The following is an 18,590-nucleotide window of genomic DNA, read 5'->3' as shown; positions in this document are numbered from 1 at the left end:
TATAGTTTGAGGTGATTTTATGGCCAACTGTTGTATGCAGAAACGTAGACATCAAAAATGCAATTGTTAAAACTTACTCATGTCTCTTGGTACGTCAGATATATTCTTTTTTAGCCTATTGTGAATCAGATCAGTATGGTCTAACATAACACTCTAAAATATAAGACTCCAGTTTGCCAAAAGGTGTGGAAATATTTCTATGGGTGAGTAGATTATGATGCAGTCACTTAACTTTACATTTTTTTTAAATCAAGCTTTCTAAGTGAATTCTGAACCTGCAGTTGTATAACTAGCTTAAAAATCTGTATTGTGAAGTTTTTGTCTACTAAGCTTTTGTTGTGAAACTTATTTACATGTGTCTAATTGTAAGTGTGGGTGGTTATTCATTTTTGTTATCTGAGCATATTGTACACCACTGTTTGAAGGTCAGGGAAATAGGTTATTCAGGCACTTTTGTGGTGAGTTTATTATGCCTTTTTTCTCTGGAGAAAGCTCAGGTTCTGGTTGTGCTAGAGCATATATTTTGGAAAGACATCCAATCTTGATTTTAAAAACTTCAGATAATGGAGACTCTACCATGTCTCTAGGTCACTGTTAAAATTGTGCCTGTTACTGCTAGAATGAGTGTGCCTAGCTTCAGTTTACAACCGTTGGATCTTTTTGTGCCTTTGTTTGCTAGAGTTAAGAACCCTCTTCTGTCAGATTTATTTTCCCCATATAGACTTGCAGACCATGGTCAAGTCTTCTCTTTCTCTTTGTTAAGCTAAACAGATTGAGCTTCTTTAGTCTCTCACTGTATGGTGGTTTTCCTGACCTCAAATTATGCTTTTTGCTCTTTTTTTTAAAACCCTTTCCAATTTGTCAACATTCTGTTGAAGTGTTGTTACCAAAATTGTCTCCAGTATTCCAGTAATGGTCTCCTTAATGCCATATACAGCATACTCCTTACTCAATATTTCTCTGCTTATATATCCAATACCTCTTAGTCACCACAGTGCACTGTGAGCTCCTGTTCAGTTGATTATCCACAGTGACCCCAAGTCCTTTTCTGAGTAATTGCTTTCCAAAATACAGTGCTTTATCCTATAATCATGACCTGCATTCTTGGTTCCTATATGTATGTCTTTGTATTTAGGTCGATTGAAAATTCTAGTACCATATTTAGTTATGTGGCTGTAGGATGTGGGGAGAGGAGACTGTCTGCTAATTCTGGTGGGGTTCAGGCAGGTGTTTGAGATGTAGAATCTACTTTTTCCTCTCCTTTCCCCCCTCTCTCTATGCAAGTTCCAAGACTCCCTTATAGAACAGTTCTACTTTGAAAAGAAGCACTGAAAATGGCATTGTGGGATTCTATAATGGCTCAAGAGACAACATGCTTAATTGACAAGAAAAGTAGCTTGAAGGCACTCTGAGTCAAAATTAGCCTGGGGACACCAGAAGTTTTGATACTTAGGGCTTGTCTCCACTACAGCATTGCAGTTGTGCTGCTGTAGTGCTGTGAGGTAGACATTTGCTACAACAATGGAAGGGATTTTTTTGTCCCTGTAGTTATTCCACTGCTCCGAGAGCTAGGATGACTGAAGAATTTTTTCATCTACGTAGAGTGGTGCCTACACCGGAGCTTAGGTTGGCTTAACTACTCTTGAGGGTGAATTTTTCACAACCCAGAGCGACATAGCTTGGTTGTTCCAAGTGTTAAGTTTAGACCCAGGCATCAGATATAGATCTGGATTAGGAACTGATTCAGATAGACAGAGGTGGTGATGTTGCTCTCTGAGTTGACATATTTCATCAGAAGCACTTCCTACTGTGCTCAAGATGCATGTTTGTATTCTTGTTGGGCAACAGAATTGAATGCCTGCTAATAAAATGCAGCTTTAAAGCAAGGGAATCCACTATTTCTTGAACATAATATTGTACTTAAGCTGATTTCTCCTCTTAATGCTCTGTATATGCTTGATTACGGATGTTCTTTGGAAGAGATTTGACAAAGCTCTAAAGGTCAGAAACATTAGCATACTGATGTCTGCCTTTGGAGTCCTTAAAGGAAAAATGACAAGAAAGATCTAGGGGATTATTTAAGGTGCCAGGGCCAAAAGCTAGAAGGTCTATGGCTTCCTAGATTGTTTTGTCTCAAGCTCCAGTAGATCATAACTATTCTGTCCCCTAAAAATCTTGTTTTTATTTCCTATTTAGGAAAGTGATGGTCTCTTGGAGTAAGTAATGCTGCTAAAAAGGAAAAATTTCCCCGTGTAGACTGTGCTGGTTCCTCTGTTTCTCTTTCAGTGACCTGTTGTTGGACTTGGATCATGTTTAACTTTAGGAAGGCGGAGGTGCTTGCTTAGAACCAGTAGTGATTTGTTACTTATGCAAAATAAATCAAACAGAAAACTACATGTTCTGTATAGTGACAGAACAAATCTTGTCTCCATTTGCTAGCTCAGAAGGGCAAATTATAGTTTATAGTCCAAGGCTGGTAAAGGAAATGGCAGGAACTATATTTTAACTGAATATTTTCCACTAATCAGGCAAGCCCAACATGATCCAGGTTGAAGGAACACATACTTGTGTATTTCTATACAATTTTAATTGTGCACATAGATTAGAAAACATCTGAAGTACAATAGAAACTATTCAGGTTTGCTTCACTTCTTTCTGCCACCAACAGGAAAAAACAGCTTCCAAAACAAGTGTCATGAAGCTTTCAACTTTTTCTAAGTGCTGGAACTCTTCTGACATATCTATTTTTTTTATTTTTTTTAACCTGCCAAGTACTTTTCAGACTGCTTTCACAATTTTTCTAGTGTAGAACAATGAGGGGTTATGTAACTGTAGGGATTGGTAATTCTGATGTATACATATGGATAGAGAATTAACAATTTTTGATTTAGAGAAACCAGCCAATGGATAAAAATAATGAACTTGAGGTCTTCTGTAATTTTGAAAAGTTTAGTTATTTACATTGTTGCAGTAGTTTACAAAAGATCATATTTTAAATCAATACAACATTCATAGATACTGCTTTGTCCCTTGAATACGCAAATGCTTATGATAGTGCTGGTAACTTTCTTCTGGCAACATTATAAATTTAATTTGTATTCTAACTGTATGAATGATTTTCTTATGTTTCTTGACCTTCTGAAATGAATAATCTCACTTCTGTATGGACTGCTGGAATCTTATAATAGAAAGTAAAGGTGGAAGTGTACAAACATTTACAAAGAGAGAATCTGAAACTATATTTGTGAATTTTAGAGTAGCAATAACTTTCTGACATTTTGTAGGATCCTTCAACAATCTCAAGTGTCATTAAACCTGATTCACGGTTTGTCAGATCTGCATAAATTGTATGATAAATGCATGTTAACAAATGTAAAGTTTCAAGTCTAAGTAAAATATTTCCACAAAACACATTGGAGCTAGTTTCAGACAACCTAAATACCCATACCTTGTTCATTGGAGCTCTAGAAATACCTCAGATAAAATAATCATCCCTTTGTGCTTTTGGGGTAGGAGAAGTGGACAGAGGGTAGGGTTCTGTGGCTTGAGGAGGGAGGGTTTCTTTTCTGCTGTTTTTTTGAGGACGCTGGAAGGTTTATTTCTATATTTTTATATTGTGGTAAAGGCAACCAGATCTTTGTGTAGACACCTTTTAACATTGACATAAATCTAATGACAAAATACAGCAGCTTGCGACCAAGGATATCATGCCTGTTTACAGAGTTCCTTAAAACAACAAATTAAAGTTGTCTTTATTTCTGAAAATCCAAGAGTTCTCTCCATTTACAGCTCTTCCAGGCTGTTTGTTGCAGAAAGTGGAATTCTTTGTATATTCCAATTTTCAGTTACTTCAATAATTGGGAAAATCTCAGTGCATCTAGGTAGCTTGACGACTGCTGGTGAAGAATCTGCTTGTCCTCAATTCCACAGTTAAGTGTATTTTATATATTGGATCATACATAACTGCCTGACATTTAAAAAAAAGAAAAGAAAGCAAACAGCATTGACAGAAGTATTATTTTAGAATGCTGAATGACTTAGCAGATCCTTACAAAAGATGAGTGTAGTGAGATAGAACCGTGAAAATGCTTGTGATGTGACATAAGAATTTTCAATTAAAAAGCGTGTATATAATGAAAATGGTTTTGTTTTTTGGGTTTACTTTTCCATGAGACAGCCGTGGAATTAAGAAATTGCTATTGGTCCTTCACATGCTGTTCTAGTTTACTATGTAAAATTGATATGTCTACCAATGATTGTCAACAATAAATTTTCCTAGAACAAGGGCTGAAAACAGGTTTAACTGCCAGTGTAGATGGGACAGACCCGTTTTCAGATCTGTTACAGAAAATGTGACTGAAACTTTTAACAGGCTAAGTGTTAGTGTTGTTGCAGCCACTAGTTGAATTTTTCTATAATTACTTCTGAGACCATGTTGCTTCATTCTGCATAAATCAGGGTTTGTCTTTCCGTCCTTTGTGAGACCTAATCTTGCTGCTATAACCAGATAGGAATGTAATCGCCGTTGTCCCGAAGGTGAATGTCTAGAAATACTCCCAGGAGGCTTGTAATTTAGAGGTAAAAGGAATATTTAATGCTGTAATTCCCTCAACCATATTCTCAAATTCTTGCATTTAACTTGCTGCCACTATATTTGAAAAGGAGTCTCCTCTTTCAACATTGTGAGGAATATGAAGGCTCAGTAGCATTTAGTTTATATGGTATCATGTAAAGCTACATAAGTAATTTTGTTTGATTGTCCCTAGTATGTTTGTAGAATGCACTATAGAATGTTTCTAGGCATTTTTTTTAAATCCACTAAACTGTCTGAGGTTTTTCATCTGATGAGTTAATGGAGCTTATCTTTGAAGTATAAGCTCATCAGTCCCTTGTATATTCCCAGGAGTGCATCCTTTTTACAGAAGCTGCAAAGACCCTTTGTTGAAATCTATTCTTTCCCTTAAATTTTCTATTTTGTAGAAAGGCATATGAGTGCACTACTTCTGCTGGTATTGGAAAAAGTGTATACTTCTCCCAGAAGAGACTTCTATGTGAAGAAGCCTGTGTAACTCTAAACCAAGCAGCTGAATCTAGTGTTGATTTCATTAGTGTCCACCTTACTTTTGTATCATCATCAAAATGGAAGTTACTGTCTGCTAAATCAAAGTGATTTTAGCAGTTTAGAGGGACATGGTCTTGGTATTTACTTTTTAAAATCCATTCATTATAAGTCCTTAGTTTGAAGGTGAAAGGCTTCCTGTCAATTTGTCTTTCTGTCTTGTCACTCTGGCTTGTTGTAGGGTTGCTGTGAGCACTTGATGTTGTTTGTTTCTTTGAAGCAGGATTTAAGCATCTGGTTCTTCCATGCTACTACAGAAAAGAAATTGTGCATGTTAAGTGTTACGAGTCAGAATCAGAATTCTTGGAAGTGGTTATAAGTTTTGGCTCCTAAGGTCATTTTTCTCAGACACCCTTTGTCGTGATTGAAGTTCTGTATGATGTATTTGTAAAAAAATCTCATTCTGTTTTATCCTTTTTACCCAGTGCTATCAGTCTGTAGCACATCACCATCTCACTAGCTGTTGGAATCAGTCAGCCGCCCCTCTTTCAGATCTTAACTGTCTGACTTAAGTGATACAAACAGTCCGTATTTAATTTCAGTATGGAAAAGTAGTAAAAAGTTTATTTTTTGCCAATATTCACATCTTGTCGTTGTGAAGTGCTTTGAAGATGAAAAGCACTAAGAGTCTAACTTGGATACAAGAAATCTATTCTATAAGGTATGCTTTCTTAAAAGGAAGCTTGAGAGTACTACTAATTTGCCTAATCTGACTTTTTCAGAGAAAAATTCCAAGAAAAGGCCAGGCAGTGCACTGTACATTTGATTAGCACACATTTGTGCAGTGAATGCAGCAGAGAGATTCAGAACTCCTCATTGGGTAAAGGCTGGCCATGATACATGTTGTACTAGTTTTCTTTTGCTATAGAGTAGGGATTGCTAGGACTTGAAGAGGCCAGACCATTCATTTTTTAATCATTTAAGTACTTACCGAGGTTTCCCCACTTATTTAATGTGTACATGATATTAAGGATCATAACAGCTCTCAAATGGCTCTTGACCTGTTTCAAACCAAACCCCCACCTTCTTGAATCTTAATTATCTTGTATTTATAACACCATATCATTGTAGAGAAATTTTAAAATTCCACCATTTTCATGTCATGTTGCATAATGATCTCCCTGCTGCTTTATAGCAGCAGTCTTTCAAAGTACAGGTCAGTACATGTACTGCTTGACAATCAGCAATGCACGCTTACAGAAAGAAGGGAATTTAGTCATCTTAGCTGCTGTAGCGCTAGATTTGCAGTAAAATAAAAGTGAGAAAAAGTTGGTAGGGAAAACAATTTTAAAGCTTCCAACAGATTAAATATTATATAGACTTCTATAACAGTAGTCTCCAAAATGTACTCAACAAGGTGCATGTTGATTGCACCATTCGTCTAAGCATCTCATTTGAATAGTTCACAGCCATGAGGTGCAGGAACTTTTAAAAAATGAAAATTTGGATTCTGCACAGTCTGAATGCCACATGGACTTCATAAATGTAACTGGTAGGCAAGATCTGGCTGGTGGGCTGTTGTTGGCCACTCTTGCACTGAAGTAATTCTTTGCTTGTCCCTGGTAAATAGAAACCTATTGAATTACTTCAGAATATCATTAGCTGGATTTTTTTCTAACAATTTTAGTTAGAATCCTATGTTAATACTATACAAGTCATGCACAGTAATTATATACATGTTATCAATTATAGGTTGTATAGGTAACTTAAGAATGTTACTTTAGCATTAAATCTTCTGAGAAGGAGAAAGTCAGACAATCTTTTACAAAAATTGCATTTCCTTGTTTCATTGGACAGGATTTGTTTTGACTTCTGGCAGCAATTTGAGAAATTACTGCAATGATTACCTGGCACTAGAGTAAGAAGCACCATGATGGTATGGCTGAAGTTCAGTTTTGATTTTTGTGCCACAGGCTGTCTTTATTTGTTCACTTTTTGGAAGTGGATAACTTCAGCATAGAACAATTGTAAATCTTGTAATGGAAATATTTAACCATACCTTAGATAAGGGGAAAAGGTGCCATATAAATGTAAGACGTTCATAATCTTCCGTTTTTTCACACTACCAATTCACAGTTGCACAGCATCCCTCTGACAGTACAAGAATTGCTTACATAGAAGAGGAACAGTAAGAATGTATTTTTTGAATTTAGTTGTATGCCTTTAATTATGTTTTCCCATTTTTGAAAGGCATTAAACAGTCTTCTTTTGTTCTCTGTCTCCATGCTCTCCATCTGTTCATTACTTCCTCCTGCTTCCCTGAAAATGTTCACCTGCTCCACGGTGTTCTTTTTCTCTGCACCCTGCACATACCTCCCCTGTTGCCAGGTCCTCTTTCTCACTGCATGTTGCCTTGTTATTTTCCCCTTTCGATGTTTCTTTCCAGCTGGTGACTGTCTGTGCCACTCCTGGTAGCAGTGACTCCTAGGAGAGGCAGCTAGGCTGGTTCATCCTAGTTTGCAGCTGATTTGCAGTAAAGCGCTTAGAGACCTAAAAGCAGATGGCATGTGAGTTAACCATGCAGCCAAACAGCGCTCTGGGACACCAGCAAATGGTCCAGGCGACCACAGTTTTGGAACTGTGGTATATAAACATAGTTAGACATTAACCAGATGTTAATAGAGGAGAAATGTCTTGGTTTCTTCACATTGGTTTGTTCCTAAGTGCTTGAAAGGTAGTTGGTTGGAGGGAAACTATGTAGAAATGTTATGCTATGAAATTGATGGAAATTTTTAAAAAATGGAATGGGGAAGATAAATGAGCATCTCCAAGTTTCTTCAGTATTTGAAACCTTCACTTACCAATCTTTGGTTAGATAGAAAACAAGTAAGTGATTGCCTCTGGTTTTGAATAATCTGTATGTTGCCTGTATTTCTGTTCAAGCAAAAGAACAGTTTTTTCAGCATTCTTATGAAAAGTGCATTGAAGGAAAACAAAGCTATTAATGTAATACCTTGTCCCTTATTGGCAGTTGGAGGGGGAGTGTGCTAATATTACAGGTCAGGATTTGCATTAACAAGATTAGCAGAACTAGTATACCAGATAAACTAGTCTGCAACAGGTGAAATGGGTAAGTGGCACAAAAAATACTTTATATATATAAATAATTTATAATGCTAGACATAATTAGCTTTCTCACCTAATTAAATTGTAAAACTAGTACAGGATAAGCAGTATTTAACTGTTGTTTTTCGTGCATTGTAACACATTGTAACCTTATCTGGTTTACTTTAATTAGGTTTTGAATAAATGGATATGAAGGTTTTCAGTACAGAAGTACCTTAGGGGGCACCATCTCTAATTCCACCAGAGTAAACCAGCTTCTGTCCCTGCATTCAATTTCTCAAGAGTAATGTATTTAGGAATTATCCATTTACAATAATTGAAAAACCCATCTGTAGATGTGTCATGGCCCTGGTTGAGATCCCCCTGCTGAACGTTCACTTGGCTGCTGTGTTTGGACCCAGGCGTTGGATCTGTGAGCTTTAAGCTCCCTAGGGCCTGAGTAGGCTCCAGGAACTGTCTCTTTGGCCTCTGGGCTCCTACTCCCTGGGCATAGACTGTCTGGCATCCCTTCTCGGCATAGACTGCCTGGTATCCTTCTCGGATGTGGAACCCTATGGTGCAGCTGCTGTAGGCCCCCAGACCATTGCTAGAACCCCTCCGGCCCCAAACTCCCCAGTAGCTTAGGAACACCTTCCTTAGAGCCCCACCTTCATGCACACTCTGGTTTATAGTGTAACCCCTATGGATAAGTGATAGTTGAAGAAAATATTTTGCAGTGGGATTTCTTAACTAATCACTCTTTTTACTTTTAGATAGCACACAGTATACAGATCCATGCAAAACAAGAAACACCTGCATGCAATTCCTTTCCAGTTTCATCACCGCTCCTGAGCATTCTTTGGGATTTGGTCAGTGGGTTCCTGGTTCTCCAGGTTTTACTCTTCCAGCACAGACTTCTTTTTGTTCTGGTTGGTGAGAGCTGCTCTGAGCAAACTTGGTCCTGTTATAGATTTCCAGTCCCCTTTGCCGTGTGACCCTCCTGATCAGCCTTGAGCCCCCCCTCAGGTGATCAAGGTTCCCTGTCAGGTGGTCTGTTACTTGGGGCAGGGCTACACTTGATATGCTGCACTGTCACAGCTGCAGCGCTTAAGTGAAGATGCTCCTATGTTGCTGGGAGAGCTTCTCCCATTGGCGCAGTTAATTCACCTCCCCGAGAGGCAGTAGCTGTGTCGACAGGAGAAGTCCTCCTGCTGACATAGCACTGTCTACACAGGTATTTAGATTGGTATAACTACGTCACTCAGGGTGTGGATTTTTCACGCTACTGACCGATGAAGTTATGTAGTCATAGGTCTGTAGTGTAGATCTGGCCTTGGTCACCACCCCACTGCAGTCCGGACATAAACTGGTTTTACCCACACTGCAACCACCCCATTGTTCTACCAGGGCAAGTTTCATTCAGTTGTTGACAGACCTTATCCATTTCATTCCGAGGCACACAGCCAGGTGCCCCTCCCTTTCCTTATCTCAAGTAGTATGATGTAAGACTACAGCAAAATACTGCCATAAAGCATAAACATACAGAGTTAATAAAATCCAGCTGGCATTCATAAATTGTACCTAGACAGGTCCCTCAGACTATCACATCATGGAAGGATAGGTAAAGGAATTGCCTGAAGCACAGACTGTTTCCAGTAAAGGGGTTAGCATGAGAAAAGCAGTATCTGTTGTGCAGAGAGGGATATGGGGGAGCAAGGGTTATTGGGAGAAGGGCGGTTGTTTGAAGAGGCGAAGGATAAAGATGAGAAGTGGGAATCCTAGAGTGTGTAAGATTGGAAGGGACATCTTGCTGGAATCAAAATGGACAAGTCACAAATATTTCCATATTAGAGATGGTGGTTATTGGCTGTCGTTCTTTCAGTGTAGGCTGAGTGACAGCAGAGTCTATGCTTTCAGAGGAGTGTGAGTGAGTCTACAAAAATAGGGCCAAATTCAGAGTCAGAATAACTCAGGATGTAACTCCACTGAATTCAATGGAATTCCATGCATATACCCTTAGAACAGTCTGAATTGGGTCATAGACACTACTTGAATAGTGCTGTTTGTCCTAGAAGCTGATGTGGGGAGATATCTTGATGGTTTTTTACCTTTCTTTGGTGGCCTTTGGTCTCTCACAGTACTGTTGGTGATCTGCTGCAGTGCGTACTGTTTCCTCTTTAGGGGCTTACAATGCAAAGGTCACCTACCCTTTTGGACTTCTTGGAACCCCCTGCTTAAGTCACTAGTTTATATTAAATGTTCCATTATCACATGCTAGGTCTGCTTGTTTAACTGGTTCTCTTGTTGCCTAGGTTAGAAAGTTAGTGCTTTGTTTTTTCCCCATTTCTCCCAATAAGACTTAGGAGTTGGAGTTATAGTTGTGCCTGGACTATTTCAAGTCCTTTGTCATCCCATCTCCAGCATTGGATTCTAGATAAAGGGCAGAAGCTTTTCCAGTTAGAGGAGGGAAGTTGCAATGATGACGAGCTTTCTGATTTCTCTAATTCTGTATTACTACTTAGCAAGAATAGAGGTCATGGTCACTGTGTCCCCAGAATAAATATATTTGAGAGAATCCAGATTTGAGAGATGAAGAGGATTCTATGCGGGATCAGTCAGTAAAAGCAATTTATGTAAAAAATTATTTAAAAAAACCTGTTTGCATGCTCACAGTATCTTAAAGTGAATCAGTCAGGCATAATTCTCCTCTGTGCCATGTTTTAGACTAGAAAGGATATTCTAGAGTTGGAGACAGTAGAAGAGCCTAATGGCAGTCCTAACGTAATTCTCAGCCCTGTGAATGGTATAGAATCACTTTAAAAAGGGACCAAAGATTTGTTCTTGTGACATCAACAAAATTACTTTTATAGGAAAATGTCCTTAAGGCACCTTTCTCTAGGCATGTGCTGAGTTTAAGGGACCTTGACCAAAACAAACTTCAAGTTTTGGAGAAGGTTGATAAATGGTTCCCTGGCCATAATATTTATTTTGTTTTGCTGTGTGTCTAGAGCCCCTAGGGTTTCAGCAGAACGGTATTCATAAGTCTTTGTAGCTGCAAATACATGTTTTAGGAGTCACTTAAGTGTGCCCAAACAATCATCCTGAGTTCTCATATGTATGTGTCTGGTCCTCCCTAGACAGGGCTTAGAATAGTGAAAGTCTAAATGTTTCCAACAAATAAGAAATGCCTTTTCTTTAAAAGGTCATATTTGATTGAGCCACTTAAATAGTAAGGTGGAATGTCATACTCTTCCTTGCTGTTGGTGTGTTTCAGAATAGCCTCACTAGAGGAAGCAGTGGGAGATGAGCCTTAGAAATGAAGCATTTTGGTTACTCTGTGCAGTCTCGTGGAAGGTTTTCTTCAGCTGATTCCAGTAAATATCTTCTAAGGCAGTTGTTTTCAACCTTTTTTCATTTGCTAACGGCCAAAAAAAAATTTGGAATGGAGGTGCGGACTGCTTTGGAAATCTTAGACATAGTCTGCAGACCCACAGGGCTCCAAGGACCACAGGTTGAAAAGCACTGTTCTAAGGTGACTGCTTTGGCTGGTTAGTAAAAGGGGAAGCCTCGTGATAAGAGTTCTCACATAGAACAATCTGTTCTTGATGCCACTGTTCTTCCCCTGTTATCTAGATCATTAGAATGTGTGTGTTTGGTTCAGATTCTCTTATACATTCCAATTATTTTTTCTGAAAACTGCATATTCAAGATGTGTAATGATACCAAGGCTTCAAAGCATCCTGCCTTGATCTGAAGAAGCTTTTAAAGCTGATTTCAGGACAGCTAGTCTTCTGAGGCTAAGTCTACGCTAGGGAGAGGGGTTGACCTAAGATATGCAGCTTCAGCTACACGAAGCTGAAGTCGGCATATATTAGGTCAATTTACCTGGCCGTGAGGATGGCGGCGAGTTAACTGCTGCCTCTCCCCCCTTGACTCCGCTTCCGTCTCTCGCCATGGTGAAGTTCTGGAGTCGACAGCAGAGCAATCGGGGATTGATTTTATCGCATCTACACTAGATGCGATAAATCGATCCCTGATAGATCGATCACTACCCGCCGATCCAGCGGGTAGTGTAGACGTACCCTGAGTGACCTGAGAACTGTTCCAGAAGGTCAAATGTACATGTCAAGGGTATGAAGTCAGTTGCTTGGGGAAGCCTGCACAATGGCTTCTGCTTAGTTCTTTTAAACATGTCTTTGCAAACGTTTCTGGTGGTCTATAATAGAAACATCTCTGAGCTAGGATTATCGTTTGTGGGGGATTAGTTTATGTAGTTATTTATACATTTGATAGCTATATATGGATTTTCCCTTATAGCACTTACTTAAACTTTTTTTTTTCCCATAGAAGTGGCAGGCTTCTCTGCAGTTATGAATAAGAATATGCTAACGTAATATCGAGTAATCTGCTCTATTTGGATAATTTGTTATGGACATTATGTATGAGTTTCCTCCAGTTAGGAAAGAATTGTGAAGGAGTAACTGAACACTTCTTTGATTTTTTACGTAGAGTGGAAACTATGGGCTAACATTTGTCTCACTAACTTTGTCATCCGATCCATCATCGTAGTTCCCCCTTGTACTCAGATGTCAAGGAAACTGTTGGCAATTGCTGCCCAGCACCCGAAAGCTTCAATTTCAGAATTTCACTTGAAAAACATCCTTAAAAAGAAGTGAGTGCAGCAAGAATAATGAATAAAAGGCCAGGTCTTTCTAATCAGCAGCTTGCTCCTCTGAGAATGGCAAAATAAAAGGACATCAACTTTAAAAACAATCACATTTCTGTCTGAATTTCCCTTCTATCGCAGGTAGCACCTAAGATTACTATAACTGAAAGAGGTCAGAGAGAATGTATTTTCCAGGTTACTGAATTTGACAGCATGCATGCAGTTTAAGGTTTCTCCTTGTGGAGTCAGTTTCCTTGGCCTGGGCTACACTAGCAGGGTGGGGGGTTCGAACTAAGATATGCAACTTCAGCTACGCTGTTCGTGTAGCTGAAGTCGAAGTATCTTAGTTCGACTTACCTGGCCGTCCTCACGGTGGCAAGTTGACTGCTGCGGCTCCCCCGTTGACTCCGCTTACTCCTCCTGCCAAGGTGGAGTATGGGTATCGATTTGCAGGTCTATTTATCGCGTCCAGACGAGACGCGATAAATCAGTTCCCGATACATTGAACACTACCCGCCAATCTGGTGGGGAGTGTAGACATACCCCATGGTATTTACTTCAGGGTCTATCAGCAACAGGGAAGATAATGTTTTTTAAAAAATAGGAAAGTGTGATTGTAAAACCAAAAACAATTTGTTGATAGACTTGAATGTGTGTGTAGTACCTGAAAACTGCTTTCAGTTATCTTTTAAAAATTAGTTGCTGATGTACTGTTAAGCCTGCCATGAAACCATTTCTTGTTCCAATCCAGATAAAGGGCTGTTAGACCAGAAAGTCATAGGAGTAGACACAAAGATAATGTCTTGTTTTTATCGGGTGTATTTATTTAGTACATTTCCTTTGAATGCCTGGTATGCTTTTAAGTGAAGTTAAAAGTTAACTATGTGTTTTAATATTTACATGAACTAATTTTAGTCTTCTCTTTCAGAATACACAGCTGCTTTGGGACACACCTCTATTGGATTTAATACATGCTCCGCTAGCAACAGCTTTCAGCTATGGAATCGGTAAATATTTGAATTACTTGTTTTTTTCTGAAGCACTTTCTTTTGTTTTGTGTTATTTCTGTGTGCAAAAACCAAAGCCACATACTGGTATGATGATCATGGTGTTTTTCTACTTCACCTTTCTGATATTTTCATACTGAATATGAACATTTTAAACTTTTTGATGGAATAGCTGAGACACACTGAATTAAATTTTATCCTAGCAAATGTCAATGGATATTTAAAAAAACAAACAAACTTACATTTGAACAGATTCTCTTTAAAAAGGTAGCAACGTTTTCCTGACCCTTGATGAAAGCAGGACTGTTAATTTGATTCTGGTGAACTGTCTGGCATCAGTTTTTGTCTAATTTCAGCAAAGTTCGTAGCTTGTTAGTGTGCCTGGCTGCTGAGTCAGTAAGGTACTTTTAATATCCTTGCACAGTATGTCATGAGCCTTTTTTCTACCTCTGATTCCTAAAAAGCTCTTAAATAAGAGACTTTGAGTTAAAATTTTAACTTGTCTAATGTTCCTTCTGCTGGTAATAACTAGGGTAATTGAAGCCAATGGAGAGTAGACGTCCTAGGCTTGGATAATGCTAATAAATGAAGGCTTTGGAAAATTATGGCAAACTGTTTGGGACTTATATTTTCGTAACATCCTTAGATGTTGGAATTCATAGAATTTTTTTCTCTACATATAAACTTAGTAGGATTACTTAGAGTGGAATGCAAAAAAATGAACTTAGAATAGCGTAATTTGAGATTGATTATGGGAGAATGGTGTGTGCTGCTGTACTGTGAAAAGCAAAATAATTCAAACAGTATAACTGATCTTTCTCTAGCCTTGGCAGTTTCAGAGAATAGAATCCTAATTGAAAGCTGGGATTCTCCACTTTTCCATGGTGCAAAGCTGCAGTTTTAACTGTGCAGGTTGTGAGGTATCAGTCCAGGACTGAAATTGCCTATCTACAGGTCTTCAAATACTATGGTGAAGGAATGTAATAAATAACCTAGAGTGTGTGTTAGTTCTTGGGTGTTTAGGTGCTTGATTAACAGGTGGTTTATGCTGAATTTAAATTGTGTTGTAATTTAGTTGTCATGATACTAATTGCTTTTATTTAAAAAAGACTAATTCAGTGTAGAAATGGGCACCCACTGAATCAGATGGTCTGTTTCACAAGTTTGTGGAGTTTTTCTTCCATTCTAAAGTTTTGAAAAGAAATCATGTTGTACTTAGACTGTCCATATTAATATTCCAAGATATTCGTACTAAACAAGCTATTTCACTTTCCCTTGGTGAGTATTAATAATAATAAAAATCGTTCACAGTGAAACAGAACACAGGACAAGCATCAGCAGCTCTCCCCTGCCACAGTTTATTACAGTAATTAAAATATGATAGAGTAGGAGACCTCTTGCTATATGCACAGTAAATATTCCTCTGACATTCACCTGAGTGTTTTGTGGCATTGCACCACATCAAAATCAATTGTAAAACACCACGTATATTAGCAAACCAGACGTACTTAATAATTTGATATGAAAGATAATTAGTTGTATTCCTTTACATTTTGAACTAAGCAGTATTCAGTTTGAATATTTGCATTTTGAACCTGATTTTTTTTAAACAGGACTTAATTTTTTTCCTCATTAATTTCAATAACTTCAGCCTATGAAAACGTTAGTGACTATCTAAGCTTGTGTATGTGTATACAATATATGATCTGCCATATGTGATAGTATCTGTGTGAGAGATTGTAAAGCTTCATGGCAAATTGCATCGATCATGCACCTTTATCTACCTTGCCTGTAGTCTGGCCACAAATCTCTCTCCCCCAAGACTGCTACTGTCATTCCAAACTTCTGAACTGCTTTAGTATAACCACTTCCCTTTAAAAACCGGTCAAAGAAGTTTCCTGCTCTACCCAAAATATGGAATTTTCCATTAAATTTGAGATAATGAAAGTAAAACTTTGGTCTGTTTTTTTGTATTTTGACTATATAAAGCCACTCTGCTTTAATTGAGTCCAACCATAGGTGACTCAGATGGAGAGAGAATATTACTGAGGAAATGACAAAATTGGAACATTATATATAGGAAAAAATATTTTAAACTCCGATAGCTCAAACTTTTAGGGCTAAAAGTAATTGTTTATCACATTGGAAAGTGGAGATTGTTTGTGGTAGTACCCACAGTGTGCACTGTGCTGTCCAGATGTACATGAAGGAGTGGTTGCTGCCCAAAAGAGTTTCTAGTCAAAAGATCAAGTATCAGAGGGGTAGCCGTGTTAGTCTGGTTCTGTAGAAGCAGCAAAGAATCCTGTGGCACCTTATAGACTAACAGACGTTTTGTAGCATGAGCTTTCGTGGGTGAATGCAAGATGCATCCGAAGAAGTGGGTATTCACCCACGAAAGCTCATGCTACAAAACGTCTGTTAGTCTATAAGGTGCCACAGGATTCTTTGCTGCTTCTAGTCAAAAGATGTTTTCCAGGGAGATATAGCCGCTATTTCTAGCTCTGCAGAATTATGATGGCACATTTTTAAATTGTTCATTGGTCAAGGACTGCTTGCCTGCCTCCCTCTCCTGGGTCATTGAAATTTGGGGAGATTGGGGAAGGGGGAATAAAAAACCTGACAGATTATCAAAAAATAAATTGGGTGATGCTGAGATCTCCAGTTTTAAAAAAGTCTCTGCAGAGGTAGACTAGTGGGCTTAATACTGGTGATGAAATCAGGACTACATGATCATTGCAGTTTAGCATGTGAATATCAGCAGCTCACCTTTATGCACATGTACACCATCTCCAAATTAGCACAAGGTCTGAATGAGGTCAGTGACTCATGAATAGCTGGCTGAAGCTTGATGAACTAGCAATATCATTTACTCACTGTTCGTGGAGGACATTGCTCCCTCCATTGTCAGTGATACACAGCCTAGAGGTGGTCTTGGACTCATTAGTAATGGATAATCAAGTAGGAACAGCTGCTATGCTACCTTCCACATTTTGCAAGAACATTGCCCCCCATCCCGTAAATGCTTGGCTTCTGCAGTCCATGATTTTGACCATCAGTTTGCACAAGGTACTGTACTTGGGAATAAACATGTAGGCACTCAAAAAAAATAAAATAAAATAAAAAATATGGCTTGTACAGTTTACAGCAGTATCCCTGCTAAACAGCATGGGTGACTAAAACTGACACTATGTAGACTCCCCACTGAATTACATTGTGTCTTGAACCCTAGTGATCCAACTCATCTGATTGCTTCTCACTTTGAAGTAACATTCTACCGTGGCATCTCTGTCCTATGGAATCAGTGGACCTATCAACAGAGTGAGATTAGTGGTAGTGTGGGAAAGGTTTCTTGGTAGCCGGCAGACAATAATGGAACTTTCTTCCATGAAATATCAGAATGACCATGAATCTTACTACCTTGGAAAAAAAAATACAAGACTTGGTGTAGCTGGCTTACAATAATAAAAAGCCAAACCCTATCTCTCCGAGTGAAAAGAGGGGAGTGAACTAAAAGGAGAGTATAAGAATCTAGCTTCATACATACGAATTTATGTAATCTTGTAAGACGGTCATACCATGATAATGTGTGGTGGAGATATTTTTTTGTTGCTAAGCTGTTTGAAGCTATTTGTTTTTAACAAGTTAGCTGCATTCTGGTTTTGTTGCAGAAAGAAGATGCTGCATTACACTGAGCCTAATGCTCCAGGATTCAGTGATTTGAATGTTTCTATAGCAGAAAATTCTAGTGTAAGAGCTGACAGTTGGTATGATTCTCACTTCCCTAACATCTTTATTAGAGAAGCAGAGGGGTCAAGGTTTTCTCAGAGCAGTAGAGAGACTGAAATGGCTTTTGATGGTGGTTTTGGCACTAGTATTTCACTGAGTCTGTAATGAACATGGAGGGAGGTGTAAGATTAAAAGGATGAATAAGGTAGTGCTGCTAAACAGAATTGCTTTTTAGAGTTTGAGTCTCGCTTCACTCTGACCTCCTGAGAAGGATGCAATTGTAAAGCTGACTCTCATAGTGAAAAGCCAATTTCAGTACATGCTTCCAGAATTAAATTGTCTTCTGGAAGAAATGCTACAATAAAGGCAGCATCATTTAAACTAAATGGGGACCTGATTTTGTGATACATTTAACACAATTTTTTTCTATTTAAAATATTTTAACTTTATTACACATTTAAATATTTACTGCTTTTTGTTGAAATAATATACTGGATGTATATAAATATTGGCCAGGAAAGGGCCCTTGCCAAAGGCTCTTAAGGAACTAAGCAGCTATGGGATAAGAGGAAAGAGTCCTCTCATGGATCAGTCACTGGCTAAAAGATAGGAAACAGAGTAGTAATAGATGGTCACTTTTCACAGTGGAGAGAGGTGAACAGTGGGTACTGGGACCTATGGCATTCAACGTATCCATTAATAATCTGGAAAAGGAGGTGAACAATGAAGTGGCAAAGTTTGCAGATGACACAGTTATTTAAAATAGGTAAGTCCAAAGAAGTCTGCAAGGAGTTAGTGATTTCACAAAACTGGGTGACTAGGCAACAAAATGGTAGATGACATTAACATTAAGTTCAGAGTAATGCATATTGGAAAAAATAATTCCAACTCCACATATACAATGATGGGTTCTAAAATTAGCTGTTGCCACCCAAGAAAGAGCTCTTGGAATCACCGTGGATAGTTCTCTGAAAACTTCTGCTCTATGTGCAGCAGCAGTCAAAAAGGCTGACAGTATGTTAGGGAC

The 18,590-nt window shown here is 38.5% G+C and overlaps 1 protein-coding gene across 2 annotated transcripts in view; it reads left to right on the top strand.

Annotated features, from left to right (window-relative positions):
* Window positions 1-18,590, top strand: part of ANKRD11 (ankyrin repeat domain 11) — a 224,688-nt gene that overhangs the window by 20,909 nt on the left and 185,189 nt on the right. For both annotated transcript variants that reach the window (XM_044986830.1, XM_044986831.1), the window contains exon 2: window positions 13,759-13,837. The gene's annotated coding sequence lies outside the window, so the exon portion shown is untranslated. The remainder of the gene's footprint in view (window positions 1-13,758; window positions 13,838-18,590) is intronic.

Source organism: Mauremys mutica, chromosome 14 (genome assembly GCF_020497125.1).
Source record: "Mauremys mutica isolate MM-2020 ecotype Southern chromosome 14, ASM2049712v1, whole genome shotgun sequence".
In the NCBI taxonomy this organism is placed as follows: domain Eukaryota; kingdom Metazoa; phylum Chordata; order Testudines; family Geoemydidae; genus Mauremys; species Mauremys mutica.
Note: the sequence above shows the minus strand (reverse complement) of the source record. Positions and strands in the feature narration are given on the sequence as shown.